Below are 26,883 nucleotides of genomic sequence, written 5' to 3' on the forward strand. Positions count from 1 at the left end.
TCGGGCATAATTAGTGTATATGTTGTTTATAGGCTATTATGTTGCATAAAATGTATACGCACTCGTTCGTGGATATGGATTCATATTGACTTTGCGCATACTTGTCATGGGTTTATACTGGCCTATGGGTCATGGAGTTTATTATTACACGGCACATTTGGAGTTAGTCTTTATATACGTTATTACCTACATCCACGGAGTTATTACTGGCTTTATGAGCACGGAGTTGTTCCAAGACCTTCGAGTCACGGAGTTATATTTATGTAGTTATGTTATCTATGCTTGACCTTCACGGGTTAATCTACGGAGTGATGTTATCTGCTAAAGAGGCAACCCGGAGTAAAGCACGCTCGCATGCTTTCGAAATATCCGATAGTTTGTTATTTCATTTCGGTTGTTATCTTGCCACATATTCGACATTATTCGTCCGACGTCCTTTGTCCGGGGGCCTTCGTTCACGAGTACGAGGACGATCGACGGCGATGACTCTTTTTATCCTTATGTCTATGCTATTTTGACATGTATTTATGGGTGACGGGGGCCTTGTCTCCCGACCTTTTACGATGTTCTTAGAGGTCTACTATGTATTATATTATGTATACATGTTGGCTTTAGCTAGTATTTGACCTCAGATTTGCTCTTGTGTATATATATTTTAGGTGTGTGTGCACCCGATTCCCGGACAAGATAGACAACATTTGTTTATATATATCAGATTACATTAATATTATCTATCGCATTTTTGCTTTTATATTAGATAATGGTGATCGTTAAGAGACTATGTTCCAAAAATTATTTTAATGCTGAGTAGGTTATGCTTTATTTATACATTGGTAGTATGGAAATATTGAGAAAGGCTAAGGGCAAGAAGAGAAATTCGCAAACCGAGTGAAAATAATGCGGAAGGCTAGGGACAAAATGGTAATATTGAGAAAAAGTCGAGGGTAAAATAGTAATTTCACAAGGTTCAAGAAAAATCCTAAGGGCCAAATCTTCATAAGAAGACACTTGACCTTCTTTATTAATTTTCAAGAAAAAGGGAGATGACAAATAAGTCATCTTTTTGTTAAAAGAATTTTAAGAAAAGAAAAGATCAAGAAAAAGGAAGAAAACTTAAGGAGAAAGGGAACATGTGAACATAATTGAGGGACTTAAGAATAAATATGGAAAAGTGGATGAAGACATGTATATATATATAGAGTCATCATTTTAATTGATGAAATTTCAAGAAAGAAAAAAAAAAAAAAAGAAGGAGAAGAGAGAGTGTTCGGAATGGCCAAAAATTGGCGATGAAAGATTGATCAAGAAAAATTATTTCAAGTATTTCCACTAAATGGAGGGTCCTCTTTTTAACATGGAAGAGTTGTTGGAACAAGGAAACCATTATTCTTGCCATTTCCAACTCTAGCGAAGTTGAAGAACAAAGGAAAAGAGGTGTAAGGTTCAATCTCCCTTTTGTGTTATGGATGCTTGGTACATGTTGTAGTGTGTAGAAGGAATGAAAGAACATGAAATTTTGCATGTTGAGTTGTGGTGGTGTGTGGTGTGGTAAATTATGTTGTGTGAAAAGAATGAATTAATCATATGTAATATGTTGGTTGTTGTTGAAATGTATAGAAATGGATGGTAATGCATGAAACTTTATGGAAGCGTGCATGTAGTGTTGTGGCCGTGGGGTATGGTGTAGTATAGAGAAAATGAATCAATTCTATTTAATATGTTGATTGTTGTCGTTCTTGATTCCACGATGTAAAATGAAAGTTTGGTGGCTTGAAATGGATTTGAAGTCGTACGTGCATTGTTGAAGAATCTAGTATGACATTAGTGATTCCTTGTAATTGCATGAATAATATTGTTAATGTGTGGTTGTTATATTTTACGAATATGGAAGGAAGGAAACGTGTTGCTAATGTTTTATGGAAGTTGGAAGATTTCGGTAGTATTGGATTATTATGAATATTGTAGTATTGTTGTTGATAATGTGGCGGTGTATATCTAGGGATTGTTTAATGAAATCGGCTATTAAACTTGGTGGCATGGTATATTTACGGAGGAAATGCCGCAAATTTCGTAGCCAAGTGTTCCCTTAAGACACTAACTCTAAGAATCCTACGAGTTTGGTAAATATGACCAATGGATTTTGACGGGATTGCGACGTGACTTTGGAATAGCAAAAAGGAGCGGAAAGAGGTATGTAAGACTACTTTTCCTTCTTTGGCATGTCTTAGACGTAGTAGGCTTGAACACGGGCCTCGGAGACAATTCCTTTCCTAGAAATCCGAGACTGAAATTAGTTACTATTCATTCGGTAGAATTGAACTAAAAATGGTGCGAAATGTTGAAAAAGCTTCAAACCCCTAGAACTTGCATACAAGAGGACCCGATTATCTTAAACCATTATAAATAACGCCATGACACGTAACATATGTAAATTATGTACGCTATCTCACTCGGGTGGGCCCTTGTTTAATGTCCCTATCACCTCGTTTTGACTTGTTTTGGAGTAGAATCTAAGGAAATCCTCGACCCTTGTCCCGATTGTCAAACGATAAGTACCATCATCCTAGGAAGTGTATCCATGATGAACGGGATCTTATAGCGATAACGAGGAAGCCGAAGATTTAGAAAAGCGCCTACGTTAGATATGTGCGTATATACTTTGCGCGAACATGAAAATACGAGATCGTTAAATTCTCGGATATCCCAATTCTATTGTAGGTAATGACCATTCTAAGGACCCTAAATACACGGAATTATGCCTTAAGACCCCGATTGATGCGTGCACCCGACATACGTATACGTATATGATAACGTAATCGACCTATAGACGCCGATAAATACACATGATATAAGTATATGTATATGATAGTGAATCCGTAGCGTCTATAGACGCCGGTAAATATATATATGATATAAGTACGCGCATGTGACAAAAGAATCGAGCGATAGACGCCGGTATATGTATGTGATACGAATATATATATATATGATGAAAGAGCCAGGCGCTATAGACGCCGATATATTTACGGGGAAGATGGAGATAAGGGCGCCTGTTATATACATATCCACACCGATCGGCCGAGTATGGCACATGATATCGTCCCGACGCGGATGCCCGACGCGGGATGTGCATATTTATGGTTAAACGGATCGGCGTTCGACGCCCGCAAATATGATATATTCTATTTTTATGTATATATGTATATATACGAGTAAGGAAAGCTAAGAAAGCACGCATCCGCCCAAGGGCACTTATAGGTAATAAAGTACTCTTTACCCTATGATACGGTCTATGTTCCGCGCGGTGCATTACCCGCACAAAGGTCTTTACACTTGATATGTTCCATGTGTACAGAATACTCTCTTTTACATGACATGATCTATTTTACTATGTATTACCGGGTGTCTTACATACTCGCACAATGCTCGTACCGACCCCTCTTCTTCGGGGCCGCGTTCATGCCGCGCGTGTGCACCGCACGACCGAAGCTAGCATACGGTGATATTCCAGTCGGTAGGGCTCCACTTGTTCCTGTAGTGCCGCCGAGTCGCAGTATACGAGCCATGACGTTTTGTTCCCGTAGACTTTGCGTACGCAGTCAAAGGTTGCAGAGGACAAGGTGTACTTGTGTATATATATGTTATTATGTTACATATCACGGATCCCACGTATGATAGACTTTACTAGAGAAAAAAAAATCGAGTTCACTATATTCTATTTTCAATCGACACAGAATTTATCTACGTAATAAGAGTCGAGGGTTCGGCTTCGGCTCCGCATATGGGGTCGGTGCCCATCACACCCCGATCAAGATTGGGGTGCGACATTATCGGTGTGTAGGCCTTGAGCAGTTTCCCGCATTTGAGCGGGTTCGCTTTGGGCTCAGTTCGGCACCGAGCGCGGCCACGCCGCTCCAAATTTGGGGCGTGATAATTTTGAAGCAAGAGCATAACTTGATTGCATTGTTCCTTGCTCAGACCAGCAAGCATAGAAGAAATATCCTCAGAACTAGTGGGATCAATAGAACCAGTGGATAAGTGTTGAGTATGTGTTGTATCAGGAGTGGAATCTTCAGCATTGGCAGCCACTTTAGCATTGGCAACCACTTTCTTACCCTTGGGATTAGTGAATTTAAAGTCAGGTGGGTACCCATAGAGTCTGTAACACTTTTCCATCAAGTGTCCAGTTCTCCTGCAATAGTTGCAGTAAAGTAAGGATTTGTCCTGATCAAAAGCAAACCTATAATTGAAAGGTTTGTTGGGATAAGAATTTGGAGAAGTTTGATTGAAAGGTTCGTTATAATTCTGATTGAAAAGCTTGTTGTTAGGGTAAGGATTTGGTAAGTTTTGATTGAAAATTCTGTTGGGATAAGGATAAGGGTTTGGTCTCTTGTTCATTTTGACATGAAAGGAAGCAGAATCATTTAAAAATTGAGCAGGAAAACTAACTTGTCTCTGCCTCTCATCCTGAAGAAGGATGTTGTAGGCAGAGTCAAGGGAAGGAAATGGTTGTAACATGAGCAAATTGCTTCTAACCCCAATGTATGTCTCATTCAAACTCATAAGAAACTGGTACACCTTATTCTCCTCTTCTTCCTTTTGGAGTCCAGTTTTAGCAGCACAAGTACATGTATTGATATGGTTGGTACAGATGAATCTAAGCTCATCCCAGAGCTTTTTGAGTTTGTTGAAGTAGGAAACAATAACTAGGGAACCTTGACTAGTGGAGGCAAGTTCCTTTTTAAGTTCAAAGATCTTAGTCCCACTAGCAGTGCCATACCTATTGCACAATTGAGTCCATATGCTCTCAGCAGTGTCAGAGTACTGAACACTCTCTGCTACATTAGGAGTTAGAGAACTAGTTAACCAAGATATAACCATATTGTTGCATATTTCCCATTGCCTAAACTGAGGAGAATCATCAGCTGGCTTTGGGCAAGAGCCATCAATAAGGCCTATCTTATTCCTAGCAGATAATGATACGATCATATTACTCTTTCAACTTCCAAAACCAGTCCCTGAGAAAGGGACAACAACCAAAAATATACCAGGTACGTCAGATGAGGACAAGTAGATAGGGTTGGAATAATCAATCGTAGTCGAAGTTGAACCAGATACATCATTTGTACTAGTGCTAGATGTTTGACTAGGGTTTACCATTGTTAACACTCACAATTAAACACAGATTTGCAATTGGAGGAGAAATGTAGTAATACCAACACAAAATCACAAAAATAACTACTTGCACAGATGATAGAAACCCTAATTAGTTGTAAGGAACAAAATTACCAGCCGTCTTCGCAACCGCTTGAAAATGAAATTCAACACCAACAATCAATGCAACGAACACCGATAATGAATAAAATCCCAATTCCGACGAATAACGTGAAGGATTCACCGGAAAACAGAAGATTCTGGTGAAAAACTCGCCGGAAAATATAAATCTCACGAACCAGTTTCAAAATAATAAAAAAGTCACTAAAATCAATTAGCGTAAGATCGATAGATAGAGAATCATATGGAGAACCAGAATCTCCACTCTGATACCATGTTAAAATTGTAAAAGAACTCGAAATTGAAGAAAAGTAATTGAGATTTTAGAGAGAGAAAGTATTGAGAGAAGAGAAGAACTTCATTTCAGCTGCCTTATATACAATTGGGCCTAACCTGAAAATAAGAATTGGGCCTAAACTAATACAACTACTACATGTTCTAACTATTACAATTTTGGCTAAAGAAAATACATATATGGATGAGTACAAAATAAATACATCCAGAAAACAATGAGATGTTCATGTAGGATCCACAACAGCTGATTGTATATTTGAAACTCCAACACAAACCGGGTAAATTTATCCTTTAATGCTACGTTTTAAGCGTTTTGCTGGTGTATAATTGCTCCTCTACTTTAAATAAATGTTGATAGTTATATCATGAAACAAAAAGTCTCTTGTTTATGCAAATTTTGGTAGGATATAGTACTTACAATTTTCGGTAGGAAATAGTGTCCTCTTTGTTATATATGTTTGTTGTAACCATATTTTTTAAATTTTTTCAGTGTTAGGCTTGCCATATTTCTCCTCTAGACCTGTGCTACATCTACACTGTTTTTCTTAAATGCCTAACTTAAAAGGAGAAACTATTTTTAGATTTTCTCTCGTCTATTTCTCCCTCCTTTTTATTATAGTTTTTACTAAAAGAAAACATTAAGGCTTGTGGATACAGGCTATGACATGGTGGGGGTTGGCCCTGCCCCCTACCTTGTCAATTACTCCCTCATTTTCAATTTAAGTGCTTTAATTTGACTAGGCATGGAGTTTAAAAAATAAAGAGAGATTTTTTAATTTTGTGGTCCTAAATTAAATATGTGTATATTTTATTAAAATGTCTCTTGAATCTTGTGATTATAAACTTGCTAGGATGTTTGAATTGTCAACTTACTAAATATAGAAAAAGACATCTCTTTTGGGATTGACTAAAAAAAAAAAAAATAAGACACTTGAATTAGGACGGAGAAAATAATAAGTAGGGATAATTTCAGAGACCTTCCCTCACGTTTAACCTTATAACACTCACTTCCCTTATGATTTCGGATATTACACTCACTTCCCTTATGATTTCGGATATTACACTCACCTCCCTTATTTTGAATATTTTGTAACCAAATTTGTTTTAATGGTAATCTTTCAACAACATTCCAAAAATACCCTTTTGTAGCATTAATATAATTATTTAATACTCTTACATAACTGGTAATCCAAACAAGTTCTTAATACTATATTTCATTTAGCTTGAATTTGGATTCACAAGATGAATCAGCCGATGAAAAAGCTAAATTATGTTTCAAAATCTAAAGAAACCATAAGAAATTATAACAATATAAATCAAGGGTAAGTTCTTCTTTTTTTTTTGGGATATAAAATGTTACATGCCTATTTGGCCTACAAATATTTATATAAACATTACTTGTTCCATCTAACATCATATATACATTTTAGTGTGATAATTTTTTTGGACTTATGAATAAAAAAATCACGTTCAAGTATTCACTAGATAGTATTTTATTTCTCCGATATTAAACTGTGTTTATTTATAATAAATTATTTTTTGTACTTAAACTATTACATATGTAACTGAAAAGACTACATCTAAAATTTAAAATGTTTAAGCAGTAGCAATTATCAAATTGCGTAGTTTATTACCGGAATAAATAAATGCATCCAATACAAAATGGTGCTAAATGGAGCACTATAGGTGAAAATTTCAAGTCTAAAATTAACTTTGAAGATTTTCATCCAAAATTTAGTATTCAATATAATGCCAAGAAAGGGTAACTTTGGAATATTGGATAAGTTTTATCACTAAGACAAGTTTGGTTACAAAAAATTTAAAATAAGGGAGGTAAGTGTAATATCCAAAACCACGAGGAAAGTAAATGTTATGAGGTTAAACGTGAAAGGAGGTATCTAAAACTATCCCTCATAAGTAAAGTGTTACAAACAAGGAGGGGGGGCAAAAAACCTAACCTCCAATTGCTAGAGAATCAAAATCAAACTCCAGCTGCAAAAAAAAACTGCTAGCCCAAGGAAACCTAAGGTCATATTATACTTACTATACTATAAAGGGGATAAGTTACCAGGACGTCAACATGCCTGTTTAGGCATTTTGAGGGTATTTTCGTCATTTCAGTTATAATGGAATAATATAACTGGTCAAAATAGAATCTTAATGTAGCTGTAGTGTAATCTCTTGAGTACCATGACTAAATTACCCCTTCGCTTATGTCAGCTTCCATCATCACTATTCCACACAATAACTCCCTAGCCCATACTTGCCCACCTTTTGTACAAACTTTTGCTGGACTGCCATTTGTTATGGTAGAACTTATATTCAATTTCTGAGGAATGTTAAAAACATTTAAAATATTATAGAATATAAAGATATATCATTATATTTAAAATTGTACAAATTGGAATGCATCTTCACTTTTAAGGATAATGAATCAGTTTAGAGTTTAATGTTGTGGAAACTTTATAAATTTAAATATGAGTTCAATCTTTTTATTTCACTAGCGAAATTAATTTAGTTTTCTAAACATAACTTATACTATTGAATTTAACTTCTTAATTATTTGTGTACTTTGAATTGTGAATTTAACTTTTTTTATTTATTTTATAGGACAAATAGATTATAGAATTACAACATTATTAGTACTCCGTTCGTCCCAATTTATGTGACATCATATTTGTGTAGACACAAAGTTTAAGGAAAAAAACACTTGACACTTGTGGTTTAAAACATGTAATACGTATTTGTGTGGCTATAAATCATCTTATTAAAGATAAAATGAGAAGCTTGAAGTTAAAATAATTTTTGCATATCAAAAAGTTAAAAAAAAAAAAAAGTATTTCTTCGGATAAAAGTATTTTGGGTTAATCAATGATATACATTCAGTTAACAAAAGGATATTAAAACTGTAATTATTTTTAAAGAAATAAAAGTTTAAAGTCAAAAAACTACTCTCCCACTCTATTTACATGGGAGAGTACCAGAGAAAAATAATAGAAAAGTAAAAAAGGAAAGGAGAAAAATAAATGTAAATTGCCAAAAATAAGTGTATACTGTATTCAAAGAGTAAAAGAAGGTTGTATGAAAATAAAAACTAAATAAGCGAGGAACATTCGGGGGAAAAAGCACAAAAGTAAATAGATATATTAGTTACTTTTATGGTTCAAGATTTGAAATTTAAAGTAAAAAAAATTCAATAGTATATTCAGAATTGAAATTTTAGAAAATTGGCATACGTAGAAGCAGAGATGCTTCCAATGTTATTTTTATAGGAAAAAGACACTGTGTGTCCACTCAGCCAAACTAATCCCACATTTAATTACTGTTTGGGCTTAATTCCACTAGGTGTCCGTTCGGCCCAAAATAATGCCAAGGCTTGCCAGCCCAACAGCCTAGGCGCTTAAAAAAAAGACTTTTTGTGGTGACTAAAGGGTTTATAAAATATATATATATATATATATATATATATATATGTTGGAATTATATATACACTTTATATACAAGAATTATACATTTTATATACATATGCTGGAATTAATCATACACTTATTATAAATAAATTATACGTTAATTATACACATATTATACAATAATGATATGATATTTATTTTTAACATATACAATAGTGATGCATATTATATACCACAATGATACGGTTTCTATGATACATTTTTTATACGTATGATACACTTTCTATACAAGACTGATATAGTTTATATACACATGCTGGAATTATATATACACTTTCTATACAAAAATGATACATATTACATACAAAAATGATACAATTTCTATTCTATAATACACATTATATACACAAATGATACATAGTATATACAAAAATGATATATACCTTAGTGATTCATATTTTATACAGTTTCTATACATTACAGATAGGTACTGATACATATTTTTATACACAAATGATACATATTATATACAAAAATCGCCTCAGAGTTTTTTGGGATATTTTTTACTAAATATACACATATTATACATGTTTTGGGATATTTAACCTTTAGTGGCGACCTTTTTAATTGCCACTAAAAAGCCTGATTTTTTTGTAGCAGGCCTAAAAGTCGCCACAAAAAGTCTGACTTTTTTTATTTTTTATAAAGCGATGGGGCTGTTGGATCACCTACCCTTTAGTGGCGACTTTTTAAGTCTTTTGTAGCTACTAAAAGTCACCACAAAAGGCTTGCTACAGATTTTGGCTACCCGATGGGAATAGTTTATGGGCTAATTTTTAGATTTGGGAATAAATGGGCCAGCGCATGGGATTATTTATGGCCCAGGGGCCATTTGTGTCCTTTCCCCTATTTTTATTGATCGGGACAGAAGTATTTAGATTTCTTCTGAGTGCATGCTACATAAAAAATAAATTGAAGTGAAAAAAAATATATTTATAATAGATATAAAAAATATATTAGGAACTGCATTAACAATCAAAACATGAATGAATTACATTAAAATTAAAATTGTTGGGCCCGTGCTGCACGGGCGTTCGTTCATCTATTATATGTAGAATGTTCTACCAATTCAACAAACGAAACTCTTTTTTTTTTTTTTTTTCAGTCCAATGCAATTGGCTTAGGGCTTTTTTGACGGTTACACTTTATTGTATTCATTCAATAACTTCATCCATTTGTTTTAAGGTAAAATTACTCAAATGACTACCTTATGGTAGTTTCCTATCATTTATAGCTACCCTTTTAAATATTATCATTTGTAGCTATATTTTTTCAAATTAAGGTATTTTTCGGATGTATTTGATGCGTGTAAATTCATAGAAACACAGTAAAAAAGAAAACATATTCCTTGATTTTAGGTCATAACGGTGGGATCATTTAATTAGTTATTAATTGATATTTTTTACCATACTCTTCCACAAAATCACATTTTAGATTTCTTTTCCATAACCATTTTCTATTCCTTCATCCAATCTTCAACATTCAAACGTAAAAAATCAAAAATTCAAAATTTGAAAACATTCAACAGCCAATGTATTTGAAGTTTTCAATATTGATTTTGTTTTTTATTTACCCATGTATTTGATAGCATAACTAATGTATTTGAAGTTTCCAATCAAACTCTATGTATTTTATATTAAATATCATGTATTTGTGTGAGTAACAATTTGCATCACCCATGTATTTAGTGGTAATGTATTTGAAGTTTTCAATATTGATTTCGTTTTTTATTTACCCATGTATTTGATAGCATAACTAATGTATTTGAAGTTTCTAATCAAACCCCATGTATTTTATATTAAATTTCATGTATTTGTGTGAGTAACAATTTGCATCACCCATGTATTTGATGGGATTAATTTGAACAAAATACATAAATATATAGAAAACTTACCATGTATTTGCGTCAGCCGTGTATTTGAAACTAGATGAACTGATGAAATTAATTTAAACAAAATACACAAATATATAGAAAAACTTACAAAAATACACTACCAACCACAACAATTGGTAGTTATATCATAGAACATACACAAATACATATATTTTTCATCTTCTCAAAAACCCTAAAAAACTTTCTCTCTCCCCTTCTCTCGTGTGCGCCGCCATAACCACCACCACGGTCTGGAGCAAAAACAATCTCTTCCACCAAGTTGTTTTTGTGGAAGAATAATAACACAAATAGCGAAAATTTCACGAAACAAAGGAGATGGGATAGAACGTGAAAGAGGCCCACTTTGACCACATATGCCTTGAATCGAAATAACCGTACTGAAAATACCGTTTCGGATTGCAATATCCCAAAATGAAAAATCGAATTTTGCAAAAGGGTGAAGAGAGGAAGAAGACGACTATTTCACTGGGCATTCACAGATTCTTCCCTTTTTAAAAAGGTACGAATTTATGAAAAAGGAGAGAGAATGGTAATGTTTATTAAGTGATTAATATTGTTACCATTAAAAGGGGATATGGGATTGGGGATGCTAATTTTTAGGTGTATTTGTGAAATGGTAATTGAAAGTTACTGTGTAGCTATAATAGTTAAATTAGAAAAGTATTTAGTTATTATTAGTAATTAAAATAAAACATAGTTATTGCCACTAATTATGTATTAGAAGTAGTTATAACGAGTAAAAATTCCTTGTTTTAAAGTAAATTGTATAAGTTAAGCAAAAGAAATCATTTTTCAACTCCATAATCAATATACGAAACATTCATAATGTTTTTGGGGTTGAAAATCCTCTATATTGCTTCCACTTCTCTTATTACTTGAACTTGAGACATATTCCTCAATTTTTTATAGAAAGAATAAAAACATTTTAAACTTTATATAATCATATGATCCGTAATAAACTGTTGATCAACAAATGCGTGCGTGCGTCCGTGCGTGCGTGTATGCATTGGAAAGTAATTGTCAAAGAACCGTCGGAATATGTAACAAAAAAGCAACAACAGTATAGTAAAAGAATTTGCTTCCTTCAAGAACAAAAAATTAAGTGTTGCACCAAATATACACGTTTCTTTTTTGTTTCATTTGACGGTGGTGTCTGAGCTAGCATGCAGACACCTCAGCTAATTTTACCGGGTACCTGCTACCTCCATCAACAAGGTATTAGACAACTCTGCACATCAAGGCTTGGGCATATGAAAATAAATCACCTAGGGGTAGTTTGATAGCTGGTTAGAGTTATGCCTAAGATCAGTAATGCAAGGATTAGTTATGAGAGAGTCTATGTATTATTTTACACATAGATTAGTTATGTAGGCTTTAGTTATGCAGCGTTTAGTTATTCCATCTTCTATCCTGCATAAAATAGTAAACCTTATAAATTATACATGTATTAGTTATGCAGGTGTTTAAATTGCAAACCAAACACAATATTAGGTTTATTGAATTTTGTACATAACAAAAAACACTACCAAACATGGTATTACTTATACAAGATTAAATACCTCCATACATTGACGGAGCCAGAAATTTATGAAGGGCATGCAAAATTTAAAGAAGCAACTAACAAAATTTCAATGAGTGGTTTCACATCCATCTTGCTCAACCTAGTGACTTTACCATGTACGAAGTCAATAATTTTTTTTTCCACCAGCTACAAACCATCTATCTCTTTTCTTCAGTTTGGCTGCTTTTAGTTATAAAAATACACAGTAAATTGTATAAACTAATATAATAGTTTTATAATGGATGGGCCGAGATTTTTACTGAACTCAAACCACACATTCAAGAAAAAAATAACACTAATTTATCGATTATAACTTAAATATCGCTACTTCTTAATTTTAATGGATGTATGTTAAATTTATTGTGTTTCGATAGAAAATGTGTGAGAATTCTAATAAAAAAAATTCAATCTTAGCTAGGTTTTCCGATTCACCGAAACTATGGATGAATTTAACCTTTTTATTAACTCTTTTTGGTGCAAATTAAACTCCAAACATCTTATAACCTACTTAGGAGGGAATGAAAATTACAACGGTATATGTATAATTGCATATAACCTTTTCTTCTAATTCTTTTGGTAGAAACTTATTTGAAATATTATTTTATTTTTTAATATAAATAAATGCCCAAATTAAAGTTTCAATTAAATTTTATAATTACTAATAAGTATAGTATCTAATGACTCCAAAAGAAGAAAGTCAAAGAAAACTTGGTTTGAGGGAGAGCCGTGGGAGACAGGAAAAAAAGGAGTTTGAAGAATAAAAGAAGGAATTGAAACGAAAGCTAGAGAGATTAGGTCCACGCACAAAATGTTCTTTGAAAAAAATATGTGAAATGTGCAAGTTGTGTGAATTATATGTGAAATATGCAAGCTGCGTGAATTTATGTGAGTTTAGACTTTTGACAAACAAATGAAGTTAACATTTAATGCGATTTGACCCTCCAACCTCACAAGCACCTTTAAAGGTTCTTTCCCGCTGGACCAAAGTCTCTAAGCCTCTAAGAGTGTCAAGATTGTCCAAACGTAAGTATATATTATATTTAGTAAACTTTGTCTATATGTAACACGGTATAATTTTCCGACGAAGGGTATTCACTTGCACGCCCTTGATTTGTAGCTCCGCCTTTGCCTGCACAACTTAGCTCCTAACCAGCTACCAAACGACTCCTTAATGTTTTTGTTTGCGCTGGAATTTGAACCTGAAATTTCATGATTTTCCCCACTTCGTGAACCACTACGGCCCCACCCTTGAGTCCAAACATACCTATCTGTTTTGGCAGTGATTTCTTTGGCTGTTGGTGCTCATGGTGAAACTACTTTAATTTTTGACATTTTAAAAAAAATCATTTAGCTTGTTTTTTAATTAAGAAAATGTCACGTGACTTTATTTTTTAATTAAGAAAATACCACATGACTTTAAAAATATAAGTCTACCCATTTTTTTTAGTAAACTTATTTTTTAAAAGTCACATGGTAATTTTTTCCTGGTGGGTCGGGTCGGATTCATTTAAAAGAATTAATAAATTTATTTTTTTAAAGCCACAAAGATATTTTTTTAACACGAACCAGACCCGATCGATCAGATATTTTTTTTTATCACTTGGCTTTTAAAAAATAAGTATACTAAAAAATGGGTAGACTTATTTTTTTAAAGCTACATGACATTTTTAATTAAAAAAAAAAGATAAATGCTTTTTGAAAAGAAATCTACCAGCGAAAAGGATATATTTGCACCATTTGTGTAACGACATGGGTACATATGCTGGGCGGCTCAATAAATTCGGTGGCCTAAAGCCAAACTGCTTTACGAGGCCTTAATTTATTTTGTGTAATTTATTCCAATGACAAATATAATGTAGATGACCCAAAAAGCTCTATATTCAGAGGTAATGTAAAAATCTAAATAAGTTTTTTTTCAACACTAATATCAGTCATAATTTAAAAAAAAAAAAAAATTCATACTCGTGCTATCCCAACATACTTGTCATATTTCGTTTCTAAAGAGTTAAATCGTATACATTTTGATCAACATTTTTAAGATGTATCAGATGTATCTTTTCATCATATTGATATGAGAAAAATTGCGATTTGCAATACTTTTCATATAGTTTTTTAATATCTAACTTTTAATATATTGAATTAATCAAATCTAATTTAGCTTCGAATATTAATTAAATTGACTCTCGAGAAGTGAAAGATACCAATTATTTTGGAATGGAGGGAATAAATATTTCATAGTTTCTACACTATAATTTTTAATTATTTTTTTCTTAAAAAATAACATATACACATACTATAATTAGAAAATGGGGCCCCCAAAATTTGGGAGCCTAAGGCAATGGCCTTAGAGGCCTTACCCTCTAGCCGACCCTGTACATATGCACCACTTTTTTAACGAGGGGTATATCTGTTCTAAATCTCAATGTTAAGGGGTATATTTGCACCTGTGCCTTTGTTTTATTTTTATTTTCGTAGTTTAGAAACATAACTTTCAGGTTTTAGTCCTTGTTGAGATAATTAGTATTTGTTTAATTTAGTTAACGGCTAATCATAAGTCCTTGTGGGTTCGGCACTCAACTCTTAAGTCACGTTATTACTTGTACAACCACATATACTTGTGTTTGTGTATGCGGTTGAAAGCAACAAGAAGTTCGAACGTTGCGTCAAGCGAAGTAAGTCTAGTATCTTGTAAGTCTGCTGATTAAATCTGCAATTTAAATATCATAATACTAATATGGCAATACTAGTTGTGTGATTCATATTTTCTCGACATCTTACTCCAATTCTGCACAGCTACTGGCCTTTGGCCAGTGGCGAAGCTAATCTTGTTCAAGGGGAGTCAATTCATTTGTTTATTGAAAAATTACGGTGTATAGATAGCCAAGTCATTTTTTTTTTCGTCAGATATTTTATATGCTGGATCCCTTTAAAAGGTGTAAATTATATAAAAAAAAATTGGCTCCACCACTACCTCGAATCAATTCATAGAATTTGATATATTTGAGCTGACTACTTTAGGGGATTCAAATACATTTGATGCTTCTGTTTACTATTATCTTCTTTAGTCTGTGGAGGAGGTACCGTTAACAACTGAGCTTTCTTCATTTCTTTTCTTATAATCGAGAAATTCTCGAGAGTGGCAAAAGTTTAAAACACAGTCAACCGCTCTTCAACTTCTCTACTTAAATACTCGACTTTTGTGTACGACAGATTCAAACCCATGACGAGCTTTCATCTGTCCTTGAAAGCTTCATTCCAAGAACATGTGTTTGTGCATTACTCAAGTTAAAATGTATTAATTTCTAGAAAATTATCTCACATAAGATTCAAGTTACATGAATTATTAACATTATTTTAAACGTTACATGAATTATTAACATTATTTTAAGAACGTTATATTAATATTGGGATAAGGCATCATTACAAAGCAGGGCGTTTTTGCTACGACACACCTTACCTAACGTTTGGTCCTATCACCCCTTAAACTATTTAAAACCGTTATTTACCAAAACGCCGATGCCCACTCTCATATGGGAGAGTGACATACACTCTCGCTGCGCGTAACGTGCATTTATTTTTATTTTTTTAATATTAAATAATTTTTAAAATAAAAAAATAAAAAACTGATTTTTCTTTTACAAAATTTATTTTTAAACCCATTTTAAAAATAAAGAAGAAAGTATTAAATTTTTTTTTTAAAACCTGTTTTAAAAAAAAAAAAAAAAACTGAAAACGAGAATTTATGATTTTTCTTTTAAAAAATTTATTTTTAAAACCCGTTTTTAAAAAAAAAAAAAAAAAAAACGCGAATTTTTTCTTTTAAAAAATTTATTTTTAAACCCATTTTAAAAATAAAAAAAAAACTGAAAAGTCGAATTAAAAAACTGATTTTTCTTTTAAAAAATTCATTTTTAAAACCCGTTTAAAAAAAAAAAAAACTGAAAATGCGAATTAAAAACCGATTTTTCTTTAAAATATGGAAAAATGGATTTGTTAATAATATGGAAAGCTTGATTATTTTTTTTAAAATGTCTTAAAAGATCTTGATTTTCATGATTTCATTTTCTTAGGACACTTTTATTTTTCAAATAAAATCCGGAAAAAGTGTTTTTCTTGTCAAAATTTGAAAAAAAAACTGATTTTTTATAAAATTTTGAAAAAATTAATTATTTTTTTAAAATGTGAAAAACTATATTTATATTCATATTTTAAGAAAATACAAATTTTTAAGAAAAAATTAAGTTTTTCCGTTTTTATGTTTCTCAATTTTGAAACATCGCATTTGCGTAAAATATTACGGCTTTAACACAGTTTTTAAATAGTTTAAGACCAAACATTAGGGGTGATAGGGCCCATTAATATTTGAAAAAGTATAAAGTCTTGTTATCCCATTGAATATATCCGAGTATTATCTTTCTACTCGTACATTTCTTTCAGCACTTTTACTTTCAAAAATAAATTTTACAAAACTATCATTATCAGAACAACTATAATTTTTCAAAGGCACATGCATTTAAGCAAGTGTCATGCCACATGTATCACACATTTATAACATTAGAACGTTCAATCATGTAAAAGATTCAATCTTAATTTCTTTTTTGCTAAAAAAAAAAAAACAAACAAACAAACAAACAAACAAACATTGTGGAGCCTTAAATTTTAGGGACCTAAAAAAAAAAATCTTTTATTGATGCTTTAATCTGTGCCTGCATCAAAGTCTTGAAAAATATAAAATATGCCCCGTCTCCAAAGTCTTAAAAGACTTACACCCCAATTACAAATAGCCTATTTGGCTAAGCTTATTTTTTCTCCAAAAGTACTTATTTTTTCAATAAGTGCTTATTTGAAAAAAAGTGAGGTGTTTGGCCAAGCTTTTGGGAGAAAATAAGTGCTTTTGGAGAGTAGCGAGCTTGAGCTTTTCAAAAAAAACGAACTTTTTTTCTTTGAAAAGCACTTTTTTTTTGAAAATTTTGAGAAAAATACAAATAAAAGACTTTTAAAAACTTGGCCAAACACTAACGATAATTCTCAAAAAATCTTTTTAATTAATTGGCCAAACACAAACTGCTTTTCGCTAAAAGTGCTTTTTTGAAAAGTACTTTTTAAAATAAGCAAATTTTAAAAGCTTGGCCAAACATGCTAAAAGTCATGAAAAATACAAAATATTTCCCATCCCCAAAGTTTTTACGAAACTTAAATTAGAATAAAAATCAATTTTCCCTTCAAAATCTTCAAAAGCTCAGGCTTGTCATTGGAAATCGACTCCCAACGGCTGGAAGCTTTTCTAGTTTAGCCATTCTTATGCATATCTAGCTCTCAGCTATTGTTATCCAATTCAATTATTGTTATCTCTAATTAATTTTTCATTGTTATAAAAGCTCAACTACTTCATGAACGTAGATTACCCTCTATGTTGATGATGGACTATGAACAAGGATATCATAAATCGGCCGGTGTCAATTGTCAACGGATATGTTTTCTACTCATCTAATTAATCATTTGTCAATAATCGACCACTAGGTATATATAGGCTAGACTACTATTGGCTAAAAGTAATTAATTAATTAAATTATAATAAGGGACTTAACTCTATTTAAACATGAAACTAATTCTTTATTATATCATTTATTTAATTAATTAATTTAATTAATTAATTAAATTATGAGAGTCTCCATCAATTAAACACATGATCAAATGAGTTTGAGAACAAGTAATGGTCCTCAAAGCATTGCCATTTGACTAAAAATGTCATAAATTAATCAATTAAATTAGAAATAATTTCAGAGACGCCTTAATAACAATGGCCTCCCTTGTGATTTTAAGTATTACACTTGTTAGGTCCAAGGTTTCACCTATTAATTTTGATGATAACAAACCAACATAAGTTTTAATAAAAGAACATTTACTTGTGGTAAATTTATTTTTGGTATAGGCTTGTTTGATGAAGACGGATCCGGTGAAGATACAAGCAAATATGGAAAAGAAGATATTACAAGATGGAATTATGGAAGAAAGGCTTACTCAAACCAAAGTGCAGAATTATGGGAAGAATATTTATTGCGATCCTATGGAAGGAAAATATTCTACAAAAGGAAAAGATCAAGATTGATTTGGTACTTAAGGAAGATCCAAAATGTATGTAGTATCAAGATATACAAGAAGTCTCAAGTTTACAAGGAGTCCATATTCATAGTGATTAAAGTCCAAATTCAAGAAGCCGAACGTGATTACATTCTAATCAAGATCCACGTTGAATGAAGAGGATCTTGAAATTCTCTTGGGTTGCCTAAATAAAAGCTCATATTTGTAAAAATCGAAAGAAGAGTGCAGAGAAACTAATGGGAAGAATATTAGTTATTTTGGGAAGAAGATATTCAAGTTTGAATATATCTACCGCAAGCTTGGAGAGAGGGTGGATGGATTTTACTACAATATTAAGGAAAGACTATTCAGATTATTTGGTAAATTGCTACAAGTTTCTTTATGGAAATAAATTATCACTACAAAAAAAACTGGTTTTAGGGACGGACGTAATCTGTCGGTAAACATCACATATCTGTTGCTAAACCGATATAGCGACGGAATAACGACTGAATTGAATCCGTCGGTAAAATCCTCGTAGCTAACCATTTGCCGACAAGAAAAATGAATCCCTCGCAAGTTTAACGACGGATTGGCGACGGATTTTATCTGTTGCCAATATGAGCGACGCATGAAATCCGTCGCAATGTTAGTAATTTCCGTCGCTAATTCTATGAGTTATTTCGTCGTTTCATCTAATTGGCGACCAATAGTTTCCGTCGCTAATTCCGTAGCCTTTGTTTCATCTGATTGGCGACCAATAGTTTCCGTCGCTAATTCCGTAGCCAATTCTTTTAATACACATTTTTGTATTCCGTTTGGCGACGAAAATAATTTGTCGCAACATTAGATTTTGTATTAGTTATAGCTACGGAAATCCGTCGCAATTTTTTTTATTGGTTTTATATAATATTTTAAATACACCTGTCCAAGCATATATTAGAGACTCATATAATAACTTAATTCATAAAAACTAATATTCTACAAAGTCCAAAATACATAGCAGAATGCAAATCAAGTTCAAAGCATCCACAACGATAATATCCAAAACCAAAAATCCAAAATCATATGCAACAACCATAAAGTCCAAACAACAAAACTAACTAATGAGAGACTGGAGAGCCACGATCATCACCAGAAACCGATGCATGAACGTGATCAACATTGGCAGTAGCTGGAGCTGGAACTATAGGTGTCATAGATGATGGATGGTCGTTAGGAGTGTCTGTCTGAGAAGAGACTGAAGGACTCAATCCACGTACTCGCTCAATAATTATAGGAAGCAAGCGATCAGTCAATGCAGGAATGATGCTATCAGTCAGTAGGAATTAATCGCGTCACTAACGCATCCAAATTTCCAGTCACTGCTGGTTGAGCATTCGGAGGTGGTATTGAGGATGTAGCATCAGAAGCAGAAGAGGGACGAAGATTCAGCCCGTAATATAATTGTGCTTGAGATCCAAGACCATATATTCTTCTTTTCTTTACCCCTCCTGCGGCTTCGTAATAGGCTTGACATTGATCAACTTCAGATTGAGTCTGTGTCTGATTTTGTAGTATTTCTTGATATTTTTCCTGTAAAAGAGAGTGATAATTAGTGAAACTCATTTCACTAACAGTAAGCACATGTACAAGAACCATTAAAGATAGCAAGAATAATGCCCTAAAAGCTTCAATAGAATTCAAGATATCTCTGTTCACTGTAGGAAGCAAACAAAGCTTGTTCCCATTTTTTCTTTAACCTGTGATAAGTTCAGAGAACAAGCAAAAGCTAAATTACCCATCAAAAAACAAAAAATCCACATGCGTCCACAACCTATGTTACGCGGATCCTCCATTTGCCTCGATGTACCTGTGTCAAACGGGAATATGATACAATGTCATATTCGAAATTCACATGCACTTCATCTTGCCGAAACAACAGAGCCTAATTCTCCAAGAATATATGTCACTAAAAAGAAAGATACAAAAGGCACTATTCATCACTGCTCATTCTTTACTAGAGAAGGCATCTTTGACTCTGAAGGAGTCACTCCATATTTCAAATAATCCTGAAATTGCAAAGCCATTATAGAAAAGATTGATTAAAGTAAAATGGCATGTTGTATACAATGGTTATTCTCATGGTAAAACAAGCACTTATTAGAGCCTGAATGTGATTCACTGTTGCAGACCTCAGTAGCTTTAATTATTGCATTTGCTAGTAATAGCTAACCAAAATTAACTAAAAATCATTAACAACAAACAAACTTGAATCGCATTAACCAGCAGAGAGATGTCTAGGCAGTTGATTAACCTTGAGATTCTACCATCAACTATTTCATTCTGCAATCTATATAATTATATACAGCAGTTTCTGAAATTATGAGGAATCATTAAACACTACAATGTTCTGTGCTTGTTTTAATGAGCTTCACTTTCAACCAACACTCTCACTCAATCTAGGACTCCTTTCCCTCTACCTCGCTCACTTCTTTCTGGTTCACTTAGACACTGTCTAACTAAATTGCAAAGCAAGCTCGCGGTCAAGTAAAAAGAAAATCACTTTCTAAATAATGATATAGCTAAAATTAGCTATAATGCTGCCTACTTTGAGAAAACAACAACAGAATTATTGATTTACTCTGCTAAAGGAATATAAGTTTTCAGAAAACATATTTGTTAACAAACAAAAACTGAAGTGAAATCAGACAGTATAAGCATAATATACTACTGAAAGAAACTTCCTATAGAAAATTATAGAATGTTGGACTCACATACACGATTCGGGCTCGCTCACCAACAAAAGATTTTCCATCATGACCGTGTGTATGGACGTGCAAGTGTACCTCACTTGGTGTTGGATCTCGACCCTTTTTGACAGCCTATACAAGAAAAAAAATCCACATAGTTTAGTAGCTTCCAAAACCAACAAAATAAGTAATTGGATCCAAAAGGTAGTATGTTCACTTTAGTGATGTATGAAGCCTATGCATGGAAAAATAAGATCATCATGCTCAAATTCATTACTGGAGGCTGTACTAATGGTCAATCTAGCAGTGGAAATGAGTTGGTGCAAATTTGGTTCATAACTGAATTTTTCAACTGCTTCATTGATCCTTGCATAGGAAATAATATGATGGCAGCAGTTATTGTGCATTTCAAGGAGTACAAGACAAGTGCCATGGAAGGATATGATAGGGTACTTGATTTGCTCATGACTGTAAGGTCTTTTAAAACTCAAGTTGGGGTGCTGTTAGTTATAGTGAGGGGGATTATCTGGTGTAATCCTCTGATGGATGCTGGGTGTATCAGGGATCTGGGCTTCACTTGGTGGATGATGATAGCTGCAGGTTTGGTGTTGTTACTAGTTTCAGTTGGAATAGCATCTAACTTGCCATATTTCCAATATACATCAAAGAACCAGGGGTAAAATGGGAAATATAGTGCTAAACTGGTTTTTTCTGGTTTTTGGTGGAGGAAAGATGAAGATGTGTATTATGGACCATGAAGGAAATAAGATGGTGCACATTTGGTTGTTCAGGATTTTGGTCCTAAAAATTGCAATGCTTCAAGCTAGGTTCAAAACAGTAGGATTTGATACTAGTTTTGTGTTGCTTGTATTTACAGATGGAGTGGGATCATTCATGATCTGTGTATTGACAGGTTTGGTGTTTGGTATTAGCACTAAGTGCTCAGTCTGCTGAGAGTTTGTCAATATATGGAAAGGGAATTTATTGGAACAGGTCTGAAGGCACAAGGGGTAAATTTGACATTGAGGTGCACATCCGGCCTTGGCAGATTACTGGTTTCTTAAATGGCTCTGAAGTTTTCAGGATTGGTGGAGTGGGAATTTAAACAAGGAGAGATGCAGCTGCTGCTACAGGCCATGCCTACAGGAGATTTTGTTTAGTATGCAAACAACAGGTTTTACTAGTTATTTGGTCTGCAGGTTCTCTGCAGGTTGGATTGACAAGAATATAAGGCATTACATGATCTATGTCAGCACAGCACATTACAAACTTCTCTAAATTGAAAAAGGAGATACTTGCTGCTGAATTCTTTCGCAGCTGGTTTTTTGGTTCTGCAGACCATATTAGTATCATTGATCCTATTTATATAGCACATGATGTGATACTAATAAGGTATCTTGGTGAATGTTACTGCCGTCTCATTGATCCACTTGGAAGTGATATGAGACATAATGAATTTTGCAGTGACAAGAAGCATAGGGACAAGAAGGTGCAGGTCACGCAGCCTATCTGCAGAAATTCTAAGCATACAACAACTACTATATACACTACAATAGCTGGAACAGAAAAAGGAACGCAGAGACGAACATATTATGAGAATCAGTTATGGGACAGAGTTGACTATGGAACACATTTTTGCTGGTTTTTAGTAGAGGTAATATGTGCAAAGAGTGGAGCTAAAGATCCATCATGGATCTTGGTACTGTTATGCAGACACAACAATGGCACAACACAATATATGGAGATGGAATGATCCTACAGGCCTACGAGAATTTGTCGCAACAACATCAGGTGGAATATGCATCAGAGAATAGTGGACTTTATTTTTATTTTTATTTTTATTTTTAAAAAGCCAAAAAATCAACAACCAATGACACAACAGAGATTTTGCAACTAACATAGCAGTAGTTTTTCCGAAAAAGCCAGTTTACTATTGAGTGTGTTAGAGCTCAAGAGAAAACTGAAGCTCACTCACTGGAAAGTGCTAATAAGTAGCAACTCAGATTATGATTTATTTGCTGGTACAAATTAAAGATACAAAAGAGTAAAAATGTGAATAATAGGCAACCGATATCAAACATTGAGGCTAGTCTCCGGATACTAGAAAAACTATTTCTTATTCACTGTGACAAGCGTGAGAAATTCCCAAAAGAACTTGCCAACAGAAACAGACTACAACTGATGTGGCATTCACCTTCATGATGGCAATTTAGTTAGGCAAAGGCCAAAGCCACATAATTAACTTACAAGTCTCTTGTGATGCTCTCCGATAGAAATAGAGCCGCCCGTGTGAGTCCCACTGGCAACTGCATTTTCACCACCACGACGATTCTTTGAAGCTATTTTCGATTTTTCAACAACCTTGGGATCTTGCCAATATTTCATCCAACTTTCCCATGTTTCTTTCGGAACATAATCTGGGCGAAACCCGTTACCTTTTATCGTGCTAATGAAATCACAGTACCTTCTCGCTGCCTTTCTACGCCATTGCCTCCTCACTTCACTATCAATTGAAGAATCCCACTAGAATGCCTTCTGAAATGATTTTATAAAGCAGAGCATAACAATAACTCATCATTTCAGCAGACAAAAATTATAAAGACATGAATTATAAGACAAGCACCACCAGTCACCCAATAAACGGGAAAGTAAAAGAACTGCAGGTAATACGAGGCTTATCAACAACACAAGAACAGCATAAACAACAGAGGTTGTAGATGTCCTACTTTTAAGTTGCTTTCATGTCTGATGCTATATTGAACTTAAATCGTTAATTAAGAGTAACTTAATAAAATTTGAGTCATACAAAGTTAAGTGCAAAGTTGCATATGCTTCTCCGATTGTAAAAATAAAATTGAGCACAAATCAAACTAAACATAGGGCCCCTAAATAATATCGCATCGATACATGTATTTCTATGCATTCCAATCACCGAGCAACAAGATCAAATCTAATCATATATGTAATTACGGTCCATGTTAAACATCAGATCTCATCAACATATAGGAGTGTATAAAATACCGAATATTACAAAGAAAAGAGTTGTACATCAAAGGTGCAAGCATGCAAAATGGAAATATCTATGTATGGGATCGATGTTGCATCACTCATTAAAGTAAGTCAAATGGTTGGAAATCAATATGAACATGGAAATGGATGACGCATTACCCCCTCCTCTTGTATATGGAACCAAAGGAAATATCTATGTATAGAGAGTAAATCATAAAGATGTTAGGTCCTTATCATCACCCCAATACAACATACATCCCGTTGCTTTTCGATCACTCATTAAAGTAAGTCAAATGGTTGGAAACCATCCAAAGTATTCATAATCCCAAAACTATTGCTCACATTACTTGGTTCACTCAAGATTAGGCTCCTCTGCTCCATTGAAGGATAAGACTCCTCCTCCAAAAAGGAATGAGTTTCATTGAAGTGCTTCCAAGCCTTAGAGTTTGATGGATGACACATTACCCCAAAATAGTTCTCAACAAATCCAAACGATTGAATATTTAACGCTCCATGAATTTAACATTGTGACATTTTTTACACGATATCATCACCACTCATGCGGTTTCTCTGAGAACATGAGAACTTAAGAAACTTATTGACACCAGTCATGAAACTAGAATTAATACCCCCTCGACCATCCAAACTATCATACATCCAACCACGCTCTAGATTATCCATGATCCTATTTAATATTAAAATAAACAAAAAACTTAGTTACTTTTTGTTATCAGAATGCCATCCAAAGGAAAACAAGTTGAGTCTAAGACCCCCTTTTTTTTTTTAACAGCAAAAAGAAAGTGAAACTAAAAATTCTAGAGAAACTAAACTATATTTAAGAAACCAAAAATAAAACAAGTGCAAAAATAATACATACTTGATTACAGGTAAATTTAACATGTTTATCAAAAAGCGAATAAATACAAAACTGGTTTTGACACGAGTCAGAAACTTAACAGACACCACAAATGGTATTGGAGTTGTTTACTTTCTCTTCACTAATCACATAGCTTACTACCTAAAAACAAAACTAACACATGACACACACACAAAAGGTATACTTCACACAATCGCAATTTTTCCCCAAAATTTACATTCTATAACAACACCTAAGTCAAAGCATAAACATTAAACAGAATAGAAAAAGAAATGAAGAAACGGATACGAATGAAGAACAAAAGAACAAAGCTCATTCATTATTACAGAAGAACAAAAATGGAAGAACCCCAATACTTTTGAGAAACGGAGAGGGAGGAACCGGCTCGCTAACTGAGTTCGTATGGTAACGAGATTGATGAATAAAACACTAAAGAATGACAAAATTAAATAAGAATTGAGTCAGATGTTGATTTTTCAAATATTGTATACTGCGAATTAACTTACACTTTTTCAGGAAAATCTTTATATGGAAAGATGAAAAGTTGTAACAATTTATTTTAAGGAAGTTTCATAAGTGAAAGAAACCAATCTCCAAAGAAAAATCGATGGCAAAATCTGAAGTATAGGAAACAAAACTCTATGAAGCAGTGGTGGTTTTTGCCATAGTAAGCAGTTCCTTTTTTTGCCTCCTTCTCCAGCTTTTTTAACTTTTTCCCTTTATACCTTCTCTTTGATTATTGCTTTCTTTACTTCTTCAGCTTCTTTTTAATACTTCACTTTAATACTTAGCTTTTGTTGTTCGAATTGTATAAAATCAACAACTTACTTCAACTGGGTTAAAAAATAATGTTTTGAAAAATTCAATCTTAAATCTTTTGTATAATCATACATATATGATTCTGTTCATGTTAGGTGTTACATCTGCAAGCATTCAATTCATACCGACGCTTGCATATTGCGTCAAGTAGATTTTTTTCCCGGAGATTATATTACAGTAAATATAGCCATGTTTTGATCTAGGAGTTCAAATTGCACTTTATCAACATGTTACTTCTTCTTTTCTTTTAACAATACAAAATTTTCACATCTCTCTAAGGTCATTATAAATCATGCACATCATATATATATATATATATATATATATATATATATATATATATATATATATATATATATATATATATCCTCTTTTCTTTTATTTTTTGCCTTCTCTCTTTCTCTTATATCTTCATAAAATAATTAAGTTACTATACAAACTTCCTATGACAGATAAAAATATCTCTATTGAACTCTAGAATAACCAAGGAACCCACATTTGAAAGTATGATCAGCTAATTATTTTTGTCATGAGAGATTTATTGTGGTGCATATGTGGGTGCTTATGGACAATGATACAGAAGAGCAAGGAAAACTTGCCGTTAGAGGCTTGAAAATGAATATAATGTACATTGTCAAATTGAATATCTTACATTTTTCATGTAAGTACAGATAAATAGAAAAAGTGGTGATTGATTATTTCATGAAAAATAATTCAATATTGAGAAGCCAATATTAAGGAACAAATTTAAGAATCCAAAAACATGTAAAAGATAAAATTGATTGAACAGTATTAATTTTGAAATCATTCAGGTTCTTGAAATATGTGATAATGCTAAATTTCTCATTTATGTTGAAAAATGTTCTAACTTC

The 26,883-nt window shown here is 33.0% G+C and overlaps 1 pseudogene; it reads right to left on the minus strand.

The window, feature by feature from the left end:
- Positions 1-19,511: 19,511 nt before the first annotated feature.
- LOC132034808 (uncharacterized) lies at positions 19,512-24,777 on the minus strand (annotated as a pseudogene).
- Between the last annotated feature and the right edge of the window lie 2,106 nt (positions 24,778-26,883).

The sequence above is a fragment of the Lycium ferocissimum genome, chromosome 10 (genome assembly GCF_029784015.1).
Source record: "Lycium ferocissimum isolate CSIRO_LF1 chromosome 10, AGI_CSIRO_Lferr_CH_V1, whole genome shotgun sequence".
Classification (NCBI taxonomy): Eukaryota; Viridiplantae; Streptophyta; class Magnoliopsida; order Solanales; family Solanaceae; genus Lycium; species Lycium ferocissimum.